The sequence below is a fragment of the Phaethon lepturus genome, unplaced genomic scaffold, assembly GCF_000687285.1.
Source record: "Phaethon lepturus isolate BGI_N335 unplaced genomic scaffold, ASM68728v1 scaffold360, whole genome shotgun sequence".
Lineage (NCBI taxonomy): Eukaryota > Metazoa > Chordata > Aves > Phaethontiformes > Phaethontidae > Phaethon > Phaethon lepturus.
The window spans coordinates 24,353-43,950 of NW_010510905.1; positions in this window are offsets into that span (position 1 = coordinate 24,353).

Below are 19,598 nucleotides of genomic sequence, written 5' to 3' on the forward strand. Positions count from 1 at the left end.
AGGGGTTAAGATGCCATTGCTGTTGCAGTGGTTCTCTTGGCTTCAGGCTGGGACACCAGATACGGCAGTGTTGAGTCACAGCAGCGTTTAATCTTGTGTTGTCACACGTGATGAAACAGGCCCGATCCGTTGTTACACTGTTGGTAATTACAGGTAGATTTCAGTAGAACTGAGAGAGATACCGAGATAGATGCTGAGAATCACTACAACCTTCATCCCAAAATGAAACTCCAAATGAGCACAGTAACTGTCCACAACTATCGCAACTATTGACTGACTTTGCCTGTAACATTTAATCCATCCGTCTGTCCGTCCATCCTCTCTCCCTCCCTCCCTCCTTCCCTCTAGTACATGATTTTAACTGAATTTTTAGAAATGTACTTCCTGCATCTCTCCAAAATTCACCAGCTCCTCTCACTTTTAGAAAAAGAAGAGCAGGGAAAAAAAAAACAAACCCCAGGCAACTCACTGCTAAGTTTTGAATTCGATATTCAGAACAACAAATACATCCAAATTATTTTTGCTTTACTGTTAGTACTGTTAGTCATTTGTACTAACCTGCAATTAAAAGGCTCAGCATTTGTTCTCATCTCTTTCTGAAATTACATTTTCCACTTCCTAGGCCCTGGCCTCAGGCAGTGGATTTTTGAAGCAATCGTGGCTTGATAATTAATGTTTAAAGATGAATGTTGCAACTTTTAACACAGCGAGCTGCTGAGTAAACATCCAGCAATGCCTGGTACCAAAAAAGAATACAAAAAATAAAAGGCTTTTACTGGAAGCTGCAGGTTTTGCGGACATTATCCTTAGAGCTCCCAGCTGCAGTATGTTTGATTACCCCCTCCTCTGTGCTAGTGGATGGCGAGACTGCCATGCTTTAAAAAAGCAGGAGAAAATAAATACCACATCTAATCTGTCAGTTCTTTGTGCCACTGACTCATCACCCCAGAAAGCTTGCTAGGAATGATTATCTCATACAGAGAGGGAGGAGACAATTCTTTGACAAATGATCTGTAGTTGTAACAAGACCAGTGCCATTTTGGATTTTTGCAAAAGGGCAGGAGGACAAGGGATGGAGTGGGAGGAGAGGAAGAGGTAAAAATGGAAGTTAGGGGGGAAAAGTATGGTCAGAAGTGCCCTTTCTATTTCGTGTCCCTTCATTTGTCCCAAGTCTGCGTTTTCTGTGTAGAAGCCACAGCTTCCAGTCTGTTACCAGTCCAGTTGGTTTTACCTGTAATAGCAGCTCATCCTATGCGGGGTTTCTGTATGTGACACCAAGTGCTCCTCAGTAGGGTTATCTGAATCGCTCATTGCAGTGTTTCTTGGTGCTTTAGAAATTAAGTTACTGATCATCCCTTTCTAACAGAAACCATAGCAACTGAAAAGGCAAGTGGGAAAATCAGCAACCTCAGCATTTCAAGAAGGGGAAAGGGTTGTCTGGATTGAGACTGCCTCATTACTTTAGGCACCTGGGCATTGCAATCCTGATTCAGACCTTTTGGAAGACACACCTCACGCCTAACATTTCCCAGTGAGTTGCCATGAGGCAGCTGCCTCTTCACCTTATACTCCTAAGGCAGGAAAAGTGGGAAAGTACTCACATGGTTTTGTGAGTGGTTTCTGTCAAAAGGGGCAGGGGGGTCACACTGTACCATGGGAGGGGTCTGGCCATGCCAGGGACCCCATACTGCATCCACTAGTTTGGTACCTCCCCTTCCAATCTGATCTCTTAGCGCTGTTTCTCATACACTGAAGCCTTTCCTGGTCTGGCAGACACCAGTGACAAAATCCTAAACAGATCAACTGGAACAAGAACAGAATACTATTTTGGGCTAGTTTTTCTCTACCCCTGCCCCCCTTCTTTTGTACCTCCTAGAAAAGAGAAGGAAAAATTCCCAATCCAACACACAACTGACAGGTCAGCAAACCAAGTTTGGAGCAGGTGCTTTGGGCTTTCTGGCGTTCTTTCTGCTCAGAAGAAACCCAAACCCAAAGAGCTCCTGGAAGAGCTCCATGTGTCTGATTCTGCAATTAAGTGTGAAAATGGAACCTCCCAAATAATCTTGCCTTTCTGGAAGTGAAGTTCAGGCTCTAAGAAAGATTAGTAAGAGAAACATTCAGCACTACTCATACTCATTTGTGTAACAGGCAAGTTTCTGCCTGTGCTTACTTCTAGTATTCATTATGAATGTGTATTAGTGGCTTCCTAAGCAGTAATCCCAGCTGAATAGTAAATGAAGTACTGCCTTCTGCTTTAATAATTTCCTGTTCTTTTAGCATTGTTTATATACCATCAACAGCATGCAAATACATTAACTGGGTACCCAGTGCTTGGCTATTTTATTATCCATTGCTTTAGTTATCTGCCCAGATTGCTGATCCTAAAAGGATTAAGCTATTTTTTAGATGATTTTGCAGTTGAAGCACAGTGGTTTTGAATTTTTTTGTTTGTTTTTGTCTCTTTTAAAAAATTTCCAGTAAAGATGAGGACCTGATTGTACTAAATTTAAGCCTGCTCAGAATAGCTTGCTTGTGTGCTTTCTGTTGATTTTTCACAGATCCCTTAAAAAACAGAGGTCCAGAGAGCACTACTCCAGAGTACAGAGTGCTTCAGTTACACTTCATGTTAAACATGACACAGATCATTCAGCATTCTGCTAAACTGAAGTGTTACCAAGTCCCATGGAATTGAAAATGCTTCAGGAGTAAAAGTGGTGTGTTTTTCAAGAAATGCTTAATCCTTCCTACAGCTAATGAAAAGATTTTGTTCAACCTCAGTGGGCTCTCAAACAGGCGGAAATAATATGCTTGCCCTTGCTAACAGCATTCATTTAGCTGTGTTTCCTTTCCTAGACTGGGAATTAGATTTCCTTCTCCATTGTTTGTATAGAAAGACTCAAACTACTCAAGAAGTTCATGTGGGAGCAGCTGTGTTTAGTAGAAGGAGAATCTCCCAACTTCATGTTAGGCCATTCAACTTTAGTCAAAATAAGCATCCTTACCATACCTTTGAGCTGATGCCCTACAATGGACCATACCAGTCTCCTTCACAGACTGCCGTGCTGCAATGAGGGGCTGTAAAAGAGCCCACATAAATAAACAACAAGCAGCTGTCTCATGTGCCAGCTTACACATGTGTGTGCTTGTGTTTGCACTGGTGAGCATGTATACTAAGACATACAAGTTTATACAGCTAAGCTTGGAAAGGTTTATCTTTTTTTTCCTAGGCTCCATTTCCCAGTTTATTCCAAATCCTTAACATACTTCGTTCTTACATTGCCTACTTTGAAGTCTATGGACCTGAATTTGGCAGGCTCCCAGCACCTTCAGTTGTCTCTGGACCAGACTTCAACTGGTACATTTTATCTAGAGGACATTTTGAAAGACGTATGACTGTTGAATTCCAAGGCCATTTCATAAGGACCAGGACTCGTAAAGAAGCAGACAGAGGCACAGAGCAATTTGATCAGGGGCACAGTCACCTAAGCATCGGGGATGAGGGTAAAATTTAGGGATCTGGCTTTCCACTTGCACCAGACCATAATTTGCTTTCTTTTTTTTTTTTTTGTCTTTTGCTCTTTCTCCTCCTTACTTCTTCACTGTTAGAATTAAAATGGCAGTTTATGCTCCAAATCCCTTTTCTTGTTCTGAAACTGTTGTCCCAAATACAGATTCTTCTGCCCGGTGTGCAGAGAGCTGAAAAAATCCAGCAATGAATGCAGTAGGTTTGTCTGAAGGAAACCCTTTCTCTAAAAGTGCCACGTGCTACAGTTTTCTCTCTAGGAGCATGGGATAGGGAGTAAAAAGCGCCGTTAGTGACCCTTTTGCTATGTAACCTTTCCTTAAAATGCCAGCAACTGAGCTTCCATAGAGAGAACAGCAAATATTGAAAGAGGAATGTGAAGGACATTATGAAAGAAGAAAGCAAGAAAAGGGATCTGCTCAGACAAGTTTCTCAGGAAAGGTGATGTAATATGTGCTGTAGAAAACCCCAGCGGTTGACATAACTTAACTCACTTTCTAAGTAGCTGGGAGAACTCCAGCAGGCTGGGAGAAACAAAACATACAGCTGGGAATACAGCTGAGCAGACTGTTTTGTCCAAAAGAAATATAGTAGGTGTAAAACTTGTTTTCAACAGATGTCATTGAATTTTAATTGAAAAATGTCCTATTAATTAAGGCTGAGTGACCAGTGGATGAAAGTCCCATTTCTGTTGGGGCTCTTGATGGTGATACTGTAACTAACTCCTGCATACTGGGAGTACTCAAGAGGCTGCTGTTCACATGCTGTGGTATGCAGTACTGTTACAAGCATGCAGTCCCATTACTAGAGCTTAGCAAATGTTTAACAAGCTTTTTAACAGCTGTCTTGAAAATCGCCTGTCTTTATAATGACTGACTTGGACATATTTCAGCTTGGTTTACTATGGAAATGACTGGTTTTGGCATGTGTGTTGTGCGTGTGTCCACATCTGTATATATACAGTTTGGGAACCTCCCTCCCTGTCATAACAGACTTGACAGAGAGGCACAAGGTCTTTGAGATACTGAAGATATTAGAATTTTGTGGAAGCAGGTGGCTGGATACCGAAGAGGGTCTGGATCTTCTCTGCAGGGGAGAGGCTGCAGGAAACTGTGCTCTTAGTCAGCCTTGGAGACTCCCAAGAGGCCTGAATGTGGAGGATCCCAGGTTTTCTTCTTTCACTTCTCACAGAGCTTACTAATTTAAAGATCTTGGCTGCAGCCTGAAATGTTTCGTCTTTAAAAACACTAGCTCCTCTACTTTGTTTCTCCTGGTATATTGTCTGAAACCAGGACATACATGTACAGAGCAAAATGCTGCATGAGCAGAGACTGGTAAACACAAAGTCCCATTAGGAGAATGAATGTATCCTTTTTCAAGTAGGCTAGTTCATAAAAATTGGATAAACTGGTGAACAAAAAGTCCCAGCACATGGACTGTTGTGGATTTATTTATTATTACCAATAGAGGAAGAGCTGTACAGGAGGAATGTCTATTATGAAAATTATATTTAGTTGTAGGACTGAAATACATGGTCTGTTACCTCCTTTTTACAAATACTGTGAGCACTGTTCAGGCAGCCAGCAGGCATCATTTCGTGCAAAAGAATGTGTGGTTACTTTCATAGGGTTTTTGTGAATAAGGCCAGACAAAGCTGCAGGAAACCCCTAATGTTTTTGATGGGACTGCTGTCATGTCAAAATGTCATGTGCTAACTTCTCACTTTACTGTAAATTGGTTATAAGGAAAACACAGGCAGTAGGACTGACAGTACTAGATGTTGTCTTGGAGTGGGAGGTTGAAGGGCCCTGCTGAATTCTTAGGAATGCCTGAATATTCTGCCTCTGCTACATACCCACTACTTCGCATTTTCTCTTTTGCTCTAGGTGGAGTCTGGATAAGACCTGTCAAGAGAGCTTTTTAGCTGGGTTGAAGGTACAAGTGATAGCGATCTTGAACCACCATTTTAGAGGAGTGGCACCTAAAAGCCTGTTGTTATGCTGAGTGCCTTACAGGACAAATTAACACTCCCTACTTCCTCAGCTGCCTCAAAATCAAGACATAGATATTGAGCTTCTATCTGAATACGGTAAGTCAGGCCTCAGAAGCCTGCATTCATTGCATGATTGAGTTTAAAATAATTATAGTTATTAGCCTCTCATACAACTGTTTTAAACAGGGGAAAAATCACTAGAGCACAATGCTGCTTAGTTGACACTTATATTGCCAGATCTCTCCCTATTGTACTAAAACTACAGCAAATGGGGTCTTGTTAGTACACCCTAGCCTGTGCTGATGTTGGGTTGCATTTCAAGAATTCCCTTAGTTAAGGCAGTGCTGAGGCTGGAAAATTGCAGTGGATCACTGGAAAAGCCCTGCCCACTGCCGAAAACAATCTTGCTTCTTGGCCATGACAAAAGCTCAAGATTCCTTTGTGCAACTTCAGTTTACTTCCTAAACTGGAAAGTGCAGAAGACATCTGATCTGATCAGTTACTTAAGCGAATACAGTGATAGTCTACTTTTTTTACTAGAGTAGAAAAACAAGGATCAGAAAGTGATGTTACCTATGAAAGTGACAACTATCCTCAGAGATACAATATCTCTAAGGGTTACTGTAATCCCTAAAGAGACAAGTAACCTTTCAAAAACTCTACCCAGGATACAGTATCCCTACAGTATCCCTTAAGGTTACCGTATCCCTAAAGATACATCAACCTTTCAAAAACCTCATCTTGGCTTTTCCTTGCAATTTGCTGGTCTCCATTTAAGAGAAAGTTTCCCCGAACTAAATCTTGGTGGCTAGAGTGATGGGGGAGGAAGGGCAGTGTAACTGGCTGCTCTCCTTTTGCAAAGAGATGAAAACCAGCTGGTTGCTGCAGTTGGCCTTTAGGCCAGTTTTTGATAAAAATTTGCTCCTTTGCTGTTCCTGCTATATCCTTTCTGGTGTCACAATCACATATGCAGCCCTTTTGCCATTCCCACATAACCCCCATGCATACTCTTGCTTCTTTATAAAAGTCCTTTTGAGGCTTGAAAAGCTTATATCAGAAACAAAGCTATTTAAATCTCTCGTGATTTCTTATATTTCTTCTTTTGGCATCTGAGCACAGTTACTAAAAGTCTGAGAATGGTTGCTCCTGTTTGAATTTCTTACCCTCCCCACCCCTAAGCCAGGTGACATTTTTACCTTAAAATCGTATAGCAGGGAGCACATTAAACATTAGGTCTGAGAGAAATGGGAAACAACATGATGGGGCTGCCACTTGACGTGCTGCAAACAGCCCAACTCTCCATATTAAAAATCAACTACTTTTTTGAAGTGTGAACGGTCCATCAAAAAGCTACATGAAGTCCATTTTCTGGGTGATGGAATGTATGCCTGCCTAGTTTGCTTCCTATTAGATTAATAACACTTACTGCATCTGTAACTGCTGGTTATTGAAGGAAGGGCTTAACTTTCTACCAGAACCCTGGGACTAATTAAAACATTGCCATTAACATTTAATGAGAAAGTTGTTACTTTCACCACTAAACTGGCTTAGACTCTTAGTCCCATAAAGCACAAATAGCACATACTGAATCATAGTTAACAAGCAGATTTGGGGAAAAATGCAGTCAGAGGAGTGCAGCTTGTTGCAATAAGTTAAAAATGATTGGTTGCTTTCTTCTTACTTTCCCCACCAGTACTGGATATTACATATGCTAACCAGTATTCATCTCTCAGCAAGACATCCAGACCTTGTAGGGCCAGTTCTTTCTTCCAGTAAGACCTTTGCATCATAAAACAGCCCAGACAAAACATCCCCAGAGGAAAATCCCATGCTTATAGGAACTTCCAAGCCAGGGTATAGCACCATTTGCTTGCCTAGCTGCTTGTCTTGGGTTGTAGGAAAATGGCCTGTTAGAAAGGAATGGCCAACACAAATGGAGAAGAACGAATAAGATATTTGAGGGTGTGTCTAATGGAATATTGAGGGCAGGAAAGGAGGATGTTTTGCTCCTCTTCTGTGCCAGCCTTGGGCTGAGGGGAAGATCTGGTAAATTTTAGCTCTGTATATCTGCCAGCCAATTCTGCTATCTTATTGTTTGTACATACACACAGTAAACTAGCCAATTCTATCTTCTCTGGTACAAAGTTATACCTCATTTAAAGTGATTGGATTTACACTGAAGAAGCATCACACGAGGAGAGTAACATTTGGAGACTGTGGGTTAAAAAAAAACACAAGCCATTTTACGATACATTTACAGAGAGAATGGTAAGAGCACTGAATAGTGCATTTTATTCTGAATGTTTCATTTAACAAAGATTAAATACACATCTGAACACAGTCGCTTTGAGGTACATTCCTAATCTGTCTTTCCTTTTGCTTATAGTGATACAAATCAGGAATTAGTCTACTGAAGTCAGCAAAGTCATTACCCTGTATTAAACTCAAAAGAGAGTGAGTCTTGCTTTTCACCTCTACAGCAAATCCCATTCAGTTCAGTACAAATACAGCAGTATGTTTAAATGCAATGCAAGAACAGACCCAATTGGTAAATCCGTGTCCTAAATTCAGTACAGAGTTCTTGAGCTGAATTTCCATCTGAGTATTCTTGAACAGTGCAGCACTAAATCTCCTTTTCCTGCAGTCTAATCTAGTTTCTTTTCCCCAGAAAGAACTGTATTTTCCTTTTTGTAAACAGAGACCACATGAAACACATGGTTGTCTCCTGAGCAAAAACCTCAAAGACCATAGCTTATATATATTAAAGAAACAACAACCCACAAACTTCTGTTTTGAAGCTAAATGCAGGTTTTTGTCTGTCAGCATTTTTTATTCCATACTGGTTTTCTGCATAGTGGGAAGTATGCACCCTTAGGAGGGTAACAAATATGATAAGTTGTTAAAAAACAAATTATCTAGGAAAGTAATTTTTCCATTATGAAAGTGGCTTGTCATATATTAGTGAAATGAATTAGTCACACGGCACACCTTTCACAACCTCACAATGATTAGATTATGGCCCATACGTTCCCATGTGTAACAGGAGCAGCTCTCCTTTCCACCACTATCACTCCACAGTTTCTGATTATATTTTTTTCATCTGTAATCATAAATCACTCACAAATCAGTCCAAAGCCTGAAACTAACCAAACCAGTTCCTATTTCTGGCATGAGCTATTCTATTTGCACATCTTTCCAGATTACGACATCTCTTGTTGTGATATGGAAAGATTCCAGGTACATGGAGAAAAGGTGACAGCAAAACATTTAGGACATGTATGCATGGGGAGGGGAGGAAAAGCAACAGGGAAAGAAAGTCACATTTGCTTTTGACCCACTCAGTAGAAGAAAGTCAGCTGAGCATAGCTACGCAATTCATCCTGTCCAGAATAGAGAAGGCTTGAGGGGGATCTCATCAATGTATGTAAATACCTGAAAGGGAGAGTGTGAAGAAGAGGGAGCCAGGCTCTTTCCAGTGGTGCCCAGTGATGGGATTAGGCAAGTGCGGTCAGAACATTAGGAAACACTTTTTCACTGTGAGGGTGACCAAGTGCTGGCACAGGTTGCCCAGGGAGACTGTGGAGTCTCCATCTTTGGAGATACTCAAAAGCCATCTGGACGTTGTCCTGGACAACTGGCTGTAGGTGACCCTGTTTGAGCAGGGACACCGGACAAAGTGGCCTCCAGAAGTCCCTTTTGACCTCAGCCCTTCTGTGATACTGTGTGATGCTGCTTTGGTCTCTTGTCAGTGACAAAGTGAGGCACCTGATTTTCTCGGTGGTTCCCTTTAGTCAGGAACAGCAAATTTTAGAAATGCAAAGGGTGCTCCAGCAGGCAGGAGCTCTGGAAGGGGCCCTGACAAGGATGTATTGTTTGCAGTGGGAACGAATGAAATGCCTGTGCGTTCAGGATGGGCAACCCTACATCTGGCAAATTAATTGAAACAAAGCAGGGGTGCAAAAATTACATATTATTTCCACGCAATCATTCCAAGTAACATTCCTATCCATTTTGTTTCAGGGAGGGAGAGTCATGACATAACTAATAAACAACATACTTCAGGTATCACCTGATGACTACAGCTTTGTGCCAGTGGCATTGGGAGCACAGGCAGGATGCTGAGAACTACTGTGAAAGGACTTGTCACGTGCAAAAGCAAAGCAGAGAAATCTGTATGCCTGAATTTTATTACATTTAATTTCAGTGCAGACTGCTGAGGCATTGGTGGTTCCTGGGGTTATAATCATGTTTTTCAGACTGATTTACCATGTCCTTTTCCTGCACAGGATGAAGATAAGCACAGCAAGGAGTGCTTAGGTCCAGGAGCTTTACAGTGCCAGTTGCTGGTGCTGCAAGCACAACACTTAGCTCCAGTCATAGACAAGAATCCTGAACTTTGGGGCTGCACTGTGGTCACACTGGGGGAAACATAGAAAAAAGGGTCATACACCTCCTCCATCTCCTGTGACTAGCTTGTCCTCTTGAATGCCAGCTCTCCTACATGCTAAGAAATGGCTGAGCTGGACTTAGTGCAGTGGTGGGCAGCAGAAAAATTTAGAAGGCAAGTTCAGTGCCAGGCTCAACACTGCCTTTTCTTCAGAACATTACCTTCCTGGAATGGCTTCCCATCGGCATGGCAAGACAAGGTGGCAATTTCTTTTTCTTTCTTAAGTACATTTAGCAAAAGGGCAGGATAGAGAAGGCTGAACCTTTCACAAACATGAACTCAGCTCAGCATTATAGTGTGTAAGCAAAGGTACAGAAATTTCAAACCATACCTGGCACATCAGGGCAACCCTGTCAAGCAAGACACAAAAGTGCAATTACAGCTTTAGTGTCTAAGTAGCAAGTTTGTGTCTGTCATACTGAAAATACATCTTCCTGCAAAGATGGCACGTTTTCATACTCTGCAATAGACAACCCTGTTATCAAATAATAATGCCTTCATCTTTTGATGGTGCCATTGGAAGTAGAGAAGGAGCTCTTTTCACATCTTGCTCTATTCTGCCTCTGCTTCTAATAAATACAACTGCCTGCAGGTGAAAAGCTCTGTGCTAAAGTGCCCAGGTTTCTCTAACGGAGACCTCAGAGAAGCACTGCTGGGGTTAACATATTGTTTTGCCCAGGCACATACAAGTGTATTGCAGAAGGCACTATGCAAATAGTGTTCGCAGAGTTTATAATTTCCTGTTGGAACAGCAAAGAAAAGAAGGTCATTGCTTTAAACCAGAGAAAAGAAATGATTTCCTGCCCACAAAGCTGCCAAATGCTTGGAGTTATTGATTTTTTTTCCTCCCTGCTGCTAACCAAACGCTTCTGGTCCTGTCATGGGCATCGTCAGCTTATTGACTAAGTAAACATAACCCATTCAGCTGAACATTTTAAAAGTAATAGGAAATTATAGTGACTATAGTAAAAAAATCTGCATTCCAAAAAAAAAAAAAGAAAGGAAAACCAGTTGCTGAAGTTGATTAACTTTTATGTAGATTCAAGTTTCTGGAATTTAAGTTTGTATGCAAAAGAGACAGAAAGGAATAAATTGAAAGAAGACTGGGGAAAAAAAAAGCCCTTTCCTAAAGAAGCCAAAAAGAGGAGGGTGCAGGGAAGTGGGTACTTCAAATTTTAAGATGCTGAGAAAAAGAAAAAAATATTGCAAAATTGAGATTGAAAGGGTAAAAAGATGTGGCAGCAGCATGGTAAAGGCATATTTTTATTTATTTATTTACTTGTTAGCAGCAGGAGGTCTGTGCTGTTGTCTGAACATTTTTTTTTAAGCCACAGCTGAGCACAGCTGATGCCTGGCCTTGGAACACGTCAGTTTGAAGATAGCACGTATGGTATTAATAAACATAGAACAATACTTGCTGTCAAGTTGGTTACAAGGCAGTAGCTCACTGAAGGGGGCCTGACAATGTCAAAAAGCATTAGACCAGAGCCAGCAAATGCTTTATACGCTACAGCTGAACCCAAAAAGATGAATTGATGCCCTGGATCTGACTTTAAGGCATCTGTCTGCTCTGGAGAGCGTGTGTTTGTCTGAAGAAGCAGGGAAACAAGTTGCTTTTCTCTCCTCCTCCAACCATCTGCCTACATGCAGAGAAGGCAAGGAGCAAGATGCAAGGGAAGAAGTCATAGTGTGTTGTAAATGGACAGGGATGCCTTGCAGATAAAATAATCTTCAAAAGTAGGAGCACATGCTCAGGATAAATGTTTAGAGGCAGCTCTGAACAGCAGGGAAACAGCTACCAGGCTGGGACACTGCAGAGAGGGCTGGCTTTCCCCTGGGACTGACTGTTGCAGGTACAGCTGCTGGCTTCTCTGGCCAAAAGCCTTGAAGTCCTTTGGTGTGAGAGCTAGCAGCAAGAGAGGAGCCAGTCGGAAGAGACACTGGGGGAAGTAAACAAGCAGATTACAAAGCGATGAAAAATAAGGGTATCAGCCTTCTACAATGACTTAGAAGAAGGTGTGACCATTTCCTCCACCCCCTCACCCTCATGCTTGTCGACTGAAGAATACTATTAAGGCAGGTAGTCACAGATTATTAATGACCTGTTAACAGCTTCTTTAATTTTCTATTAAGTGCCAACTGTGGCTGCTGTAATTATTCTGCTGGTCCTACAACACGCCCTGTGCCAGGCTGCAAAATACTTCTTTTTTTTTTCTGCACCGCATTGTCATGCCTCTTAACATACGTGTACTGCACATGGGCAATTTCATACCTAAGTAAAATTACATCTTAGGCTGTCAGATCATTTTGCATCCGTTAAATGTTGCCATCTTCCAGCGAAGTAGGAACCAGGAAGTGTTTAGACACTTATTTTTACATGTATGAATTGAGACACCCAAAGTTTATGGGTTTAGCCACAGCGATACAGTGAGTCAGTCCCTGAGCTGCTTGTGAAACCTGGTAGCACCATCTTCTGCTTTGTCTGGGCTGGTATCGTATGAGCTGTAAAAGCCACAGATAAACTGGAAGTAACACTGAGTAGGGGCTTTTTCTATCTAAGCAGAGGTCCCTGGGAGTAATGTTGCATAAATGTGATGGTATCTTTTTATCACTTTTCCTAATTCCCACAAAGAGAGAGCTGAGTAACATGGGATGAGAAAAGAAAACAAAAACAAACAGAAAAATGTGTGTGTTGTGGTCAAAGGAAAAGTCTTTCCTCTGGAGCGTTCAATTTAAGAAGTCTGTGGGCATGGATCCCTGACAGCATCATGCGCAGCAGTGATTCCCTGCTAACTGGTCCTATTTCCCTTTCTAATGGATCAGAGCACACCTATGTGTCTTGTGTATGCCACATTCGCCAAATTTAATTTTATTTAGCCCTTGGTAATCTAGCAATTTGATCAACAAACCCCACAAACAAGTATTTGAAGATTATGATAGCAATAAGTTTATGAGGAAATAAGGTATGTTGTTAGCAGCCCTGTTTGAAAGCTACTCGTCAGGGTGTATCTTGAAAATGCCATAAAGCAGCCTAATTTTCAAACATCCTAGCACTTTTAGGAAACAATGATCCTGTAAAGGTATCGCCTGTTGAGCATACACAAAGTACCCAATGTTTTGAAAAATCTCACACATCAGCAGTATGTAAAAGTGTTTTTCTGCCACAGCTCTGCAAAATGAAAAAAAAATCCCTGCCTTACCTAATGGGAGCTATAGATGGACCTAAGGTTTAGTGAACAAAATAGAGACATCATTTAAAGCATTGAACAGAGAGAGAATTTTTCCCTCAGATCTTTTCTCACACACGTTCTGAGGAGGAAAATATGGATTGCAGTCAGCTGTTCTCTGAAATTCCTCTTGCCCTGACTCATTTTTTGGAAGAGAAGCTGATTCACATCCAACTGTCCTGTGAGCACCCAGCATATCTTTTCCTTTTTCCAAGGGTGGATGGATAATCGTAGCTATTCCTCAGACCAAGTTAGGGGTCTGACTCCAGATGCTGCACGTGCAAACCCTTTTGCTCTCTCCGTCTCACACAGCTCTGTGCACAAGTTAACAAGCTGGATCTGTCTGAATAGAAACCTTCAAGTATTATAGGCGTTTTCTTTCTTTTTTTTTTTAATCATTCCTATCATAATTTTTTTCCCCTTTTTGTCTTTCTGAGAATAGAATGTTTCTAGGTCAGAATCCCCGTTGGTCTTGTGCTGTTTTTGGTGTTCAATGCTTATTAAAAAGTCACGAGTCTTTGAGGTTATTTTTTCCCCAGATCTTAATTTGTGTTAACAGATTTAGCTGAACCAGTTCTGCTCATATGGGCAAAGACCAACTTCTGGAAATGATCCAAGTGTCCAAGATGTTCGGAAGTAATTAGTTTTCCTCAAAGCCTTAGACTTTAAGTGTTGATCTGATGTATTTCAAAGGGACTTGACTTTCAGAAGAAGGGTAGGGTCAGCTTTTTCTGAAGGAGGGGCCCTTCTGGGGAGGGTATAAAGTTGGGCACTTGAAATAAACTTACCACATCTGAGAATCTGGGGGGATTTAGGGTAGCATTTTATTTATTTTTGGTTTTCAGTAGGAAGTATGAGTAAGAACAAAGTGTTTGTGAAGTGCCAGAAGTATGTACTGCTATAATACTATATAATAAAAGGCATTATATCAGCAAGGTGTTTGGCCTTAGGGCTGCAAACCTTCCCATCTCTGATGATATTTTTTCAGGCTTTGTAAATTGGGCTCCATGCTGATCACAGCAGAGTAGATCACATCTTTTACCCCCTCATTTCCGGAAGCAGACACATTACAAGGGAGCAAGCACCATATGATTTATACTATGTTCCTGCCTTAAACATTTTTTCCCTGTGACTGCCTCCCCTGGCATTCAGTTCCTTTAGGTCATTGTCTACTGCATGCCTATTTAATGCATACATGTGGATCATACTATTGAAGTTAATAAGACTACAGACAGTCATAAACCTTAGCAGGGTTGGAGTACAGACTGTAAACTTCCAGTCAGGTACTAACTTTTAACGTAGCCACGTACAGTTTCTAACCCAATGATGTCTGCAGTACTTCTGTGAACTTTTGTGACCATTTTCTTTTCTCTTTACAAGGTAACATGTGACCTGTTAGCCAAGAAGGTTATTACAGACTCCGTGTGTTTCTTGATGTTTTTTCCCCATCTCAGGATTTACTAAGTTGACTTAAAGCTAGATAGGTTGTTGTTTTTGGCTTTGAGAACCTGTCGGTGTCTTTGGCATAATTAATGTATTGGACACAGATAAATGCCCACAGACTGGCAAGAGAACTAAGTAGTTACCACTGCATAGAAAGCATTGCAAACTCTTTGATCTTTCCATGAAAAATGATTTGGTACTCTTCACTGATCGCTTACCTTGCAGGTTCAGTGAACCTATTCTAGGAAACTATATACAGAAAATACACAGCACACTATGAAAACCTCCCTGGCTTGACAGCCGACTTCTGCTAAGCTCTTGCTAAGCAGAGTGCTATTCTCTCTCATCATGACAGCACGAGACAGTCAAAGGACTATATTTGCTATTTCTTTATGTGATTCTTTTGTTTTAGTGTGCCCGTTTGGAAGCTGGGCTGTGATGTATGCTGTGGGGAGGCACAGGTACGGCATAGAGCAATTCTTTTGAACCTTAGATTGCAGCACTCGTGACCTCACTCCCAGCAGCAGGGAAGCCAAGAAGCTATCCTATAGCTTTCTCAGGTAAACCACTCACTGTTAAAACCATAAACACTACTGATCTTTTCTTCCTGCACCTTGGATGCAACTTTCTCAGTTACCTTACTTACGAATTCTCACTCTTAAATCCTTTGCAATTCACCTCTAAAACACAAAAGGTGAATATTCACACCTTTCTCCCCCCTCCATGGTGTCCAATTACAGAAATATACAATTAGGGATGTTAATGACAGATTACTAGGCATTAACCTATAACACCGTGCTCCAATAACAGCAAAAATGGGTCACACTGTAGGTATAATTATCCTGCTTCTCCAATAACACAACCTAGTCATACCTCTTCTCTGCGATATCCCTCGTATTTCAGTACAAAGCATGGGCGGCTCTAGTTGTCTTGGGAGATGATATGGAGCGGGTTGTTGAACTGGCTGGCATGTGAGCCTGGCCTTCAGAAAGACTCAGCAAATTAGGTTGCATCATCTTTGCAACTTAGGAGAAAAGCTAAAAAGGATTTATGCACCTGCCTTGGTTGCCTGCAGTTAGGAAGACAGACTCCATTTCACAGAAGGATAAACTGAGGGATGGCAGATGAAGGCCCCTCAGACAACAAAAACAGTGGCCCCACCATTTCTGCCTGCCCAGCACTGGGGTGGTGCAATAGTCTGCAGGGGAAGAGGGCACAGAGAGGCGCAAAGGTGGGCAGGCAGGAGGAAAAGAAATGCAGTACAGGTGAGCCCGCCAGATGTGACTGTGTGGCTTAAGAGCATGTGGGGAAGTAGTCTGTGACAGCACGAGTACAGAAGATGAATGAAGATATATAAATATACAGAAATGTGCAAATGAGAGCGCCCAAGAGAGGAGAAAAAGGAAAGGAAACTGAAATATCTGTAGGCACCATGTCAGGCTTTATACTAACTGAGCAAGCCACCTGTGTTGTAGTGTGTGCCCCAGGAGATGTGATACAACTACAAGAATGAGGTGGCTGTTTAGAGTCCTTAATCACTCTATTGACAACTTTCTCTTTCCTTGTTAATTAGCTAGCAGCAAAGGCAGAAAATAAACTTAATGCAGTTTCCTGGCTTGCCAGTAATCTTTGTCATACATGGAGTTGTCCCTTCAAAGCATTTTAATCAAGGTAAGTTACACATTTCTAGGAACCAATCCACACAGATACCCTGGAAGGGACCATTTCAGAGCTGGATGAAAAGGTGGTTTACCTCCCTACGTGCCATGAGGAAGAAAGTATTACTCCTACTTTTGGTTTGACTGTGAATTAAGCAAACTTCTTTCCTACAAGTTGTTGAGGTTTTGGTGAAGGCAGATTGTACATGCAGTGTCTTTGGTATTTCTGAACATGCTGGCAGGGGGCACAATTTGTGCTGTTACTTCTCAGAAATGAGGTAAATAGTATGTTGAGGCTATTTCCATGAAAAGGGGGAAAATAATATGCTGAAATGATGATCCTGTTGAAACACTTCTGCTGTACTGTCCTCTCTTTGGTGACCATACTGATGATGAGGGTATTTCGTAGACAGTGAGTGTCAAGAAGCTGTCTCTAAATGTTGTCCTGGCATGTTATTAGTATAGAAATTGGCTCACCCAAATGCCTTATGGATCTTACAAGATCAATGGATGGGCAAGAGAGCAAGAATGTGAAATACAGGTATCTGCTTGTGTGTGGTTTGCCTGACATTACCCACATCTCCTGGGACTTCCGTGACTACCTGGGTGGCTTGCAGAAAAGCTGGACCTGAGGCCGACTCATATCCCACCAGCCTAAGGGAGAGTTTCATTGCAGAAGGGTTAGGCAACAGTTCCCGCTTTGAAGTTAGACACTCAGGTCCATGTTCAGGCCTATTTATAAGTTTAATAGTAGTCTTTTGCCACTCAAATTTAGTGCATCATGCCAACACCTCAGGACTACAGTAGTTCAAAGTGGTTTAAAGGCTCCCAGCTGCATGTATTGGTGGCCTAGCAGTATATTGTCTTGGCCAGGCAGGTAGGCAGTGGCCCAGATTGAGATAGCCAGCAGTGATCACACCAAGTTTGCATGGATCAAGTTGCTTCTCTCTGATTTCAGAGCAACATTATTGTTTACTGTTTCGTCTGTGATTGACAGCACCCAGAAGTTGGAGGTGCTGGTGGAACTTGGTAGTGCCAGGAGAAGAAGGAAGAAGTAATGCCTTCCCCAAAGAACCTGCAGCCCCAGCTCCCTCACTCAGGTCTGAGGCAAATGAAATGAATGCTTGTGGCTTGGTGAAAATGCCCTTGCTTCACTGCTACCTGCCTGTGGTGGAGGTGCCTGAGACCAACCTCTGCCACACAAATTTCAAACACCAAAACAGAAAATCTGAATTTGCTGAAATAAGGGAGAATCTCCTAAGCCCAGCCTATTTTTAGAAGATCCTCTGTGGAAAAAACAAAGTCTAATTAAAAACAGACTTTATTGTTGCAGTAACCCACCATTTTGCATGTGACCCTAGGAGTCTTCCACCTCTCTGAGTTTGTTAAATCTTGTTAACTGCTTGAGTCCCGCTTAGTTTCAAAGTCAAGCCTGAATACTACCTTCTCCACCATATCTTACTATTTCCAAGGCACAAAATAAATAGTGCCCTTGTTAGGAAGCTCTGGTCTTTAATATTTATTTTTATAGAACTCTACTTATAATTATTTAATGTCTCTTCTTCTGGTAACTCTAGGCTCGGTGCTAATCTCGACTTAATCTTTCTTACTGCTGCAAATAGCGCGGGTGAAAAGATGTTTTTGCAGAAAAATGTAGTTTGGAAATTGTGCTTTTTTTAATTACTGGCTGTGAAGAAATCTGTTTTTCCACCAATTGACTTGCATACTTTTTAGTGGTATAACAGGTTCTGAGGGGAGATCTCTGCCACAGATAGCAACATGAACTTCCCTCCTTAAGAGGCAGTTGCACGCCGTATCTATAAGATTCTCTTAAATGTATCGTCTTACAGTTACTCTCTTTGTGGCGAATGAAGGCAAGGGGTCCTTCCCTTTGCACGCTGTAAGTAGTTTTCAGAAAGGCCTAGGAGAGGAGGCACACCTCTGGGCATGTCTCTGCTTCCCTTTGCCTGGTGAGCCACCTCCATGGGACTTCAGCAGAGCAGCAGATGGGAGCAGCAAACATAGTTGGCCAGAGGGCAGCAATCCTAGTGATGAGTCCTTGCAGGCTCCTAACTACATTTCAGTCTTCCACAAGCTGACACCATTGTTGTCTTCAGTGTCATCATTCAGAAGTCATCCGCAGCTGCATGCTGAGGGATGCTCAAGGATTTGGATGCAGTATCTGGAGAGGCATGCCACAAGGGACCATGATGGCAGGGAAGGGGAGCAGCAGCCCCCCTGTAAGGGATGCACTGGGCTCCAAGGACACCTCTGTCCTTGCTTTTGGAAGCTAACAGGGAATTGTGGGGTCAAAGAGAATGTTTGCAAGGTTTTGAGAGGGTTGTTAAAATGCATAGCTCTGCATCTCTTCCTACAACGTGCTGTCATAGGACTGGCTTGGGAAAACAGCTGAGAAACAAGTGGGAGGAGAGCATCAAGGGCTATCCTGGGGATGGGGTGGTCCAGCCTGTAGGCTTCCCACCGTGACAGAAAGCAAGCAGTGGAGATACTCTCCCTGTTACAGCAATGAGGACCTTCACAGAGCCGGTACGGGCTGTGCAACTTGGGTGCACCTCAGCCCCCCACATCCCTGCCTCACCAGGACCCACAATGGGCAATGGCTGCAGGCAGGGGCAGCACATCAAGGGCACCCAGGAGTGCTGCATGGGGCAGCAGTGCTCACCGGGATCGCCGTTTCTCAACTGCCGAGCTCCCTTGCCAGATGGCACTGCCTGGGCACGGCCCCATCAGGGCATTTGCAGCTGCTGACCTGCTGTGAGCAGAGGTGGCGATGAGAGCTCGGCGTGAGCATGTGACCGACCAGCATGAAGATCCTCTTACTTTCCATCCCGCTTGTTTGGGTGCAAGCAGACCGTGAGACCTAACAAACCTCAAACGTGCTGACGGCAAGTTGCAGAGCCTCTAATTTCCGCCCTTTGCTAGGCAGGTTCCCTGAGCCTCAGTCAAAACCTCCTCGCTGGTGCAAGAGCTCCACATCTTCCCAGTTCTACTCGGCAAACTGCTGGCAGCATCCCCCACACCCCCTCAGACATTTGCATTCAATTACACTGAATTTCGTCACAGAAAGCAAATTTTGCCTGGCCACAACTTTGAAAGGGGCAAAAACAAATGCCGCAGGTCACAGCCTGTTATATCTGATCCTCTCTCCAGATTTACCACTTTTTTTTTTCTCCCCTCTCCCTATTATGTGGTGTTGGTGTCAGACCCTCCTCCTGGCCAGACAGATCTTACGGGAAAGTTGGTTATGAACCAGATTTTGTGGTTTGTGCGAGGGAAACTAATGTTA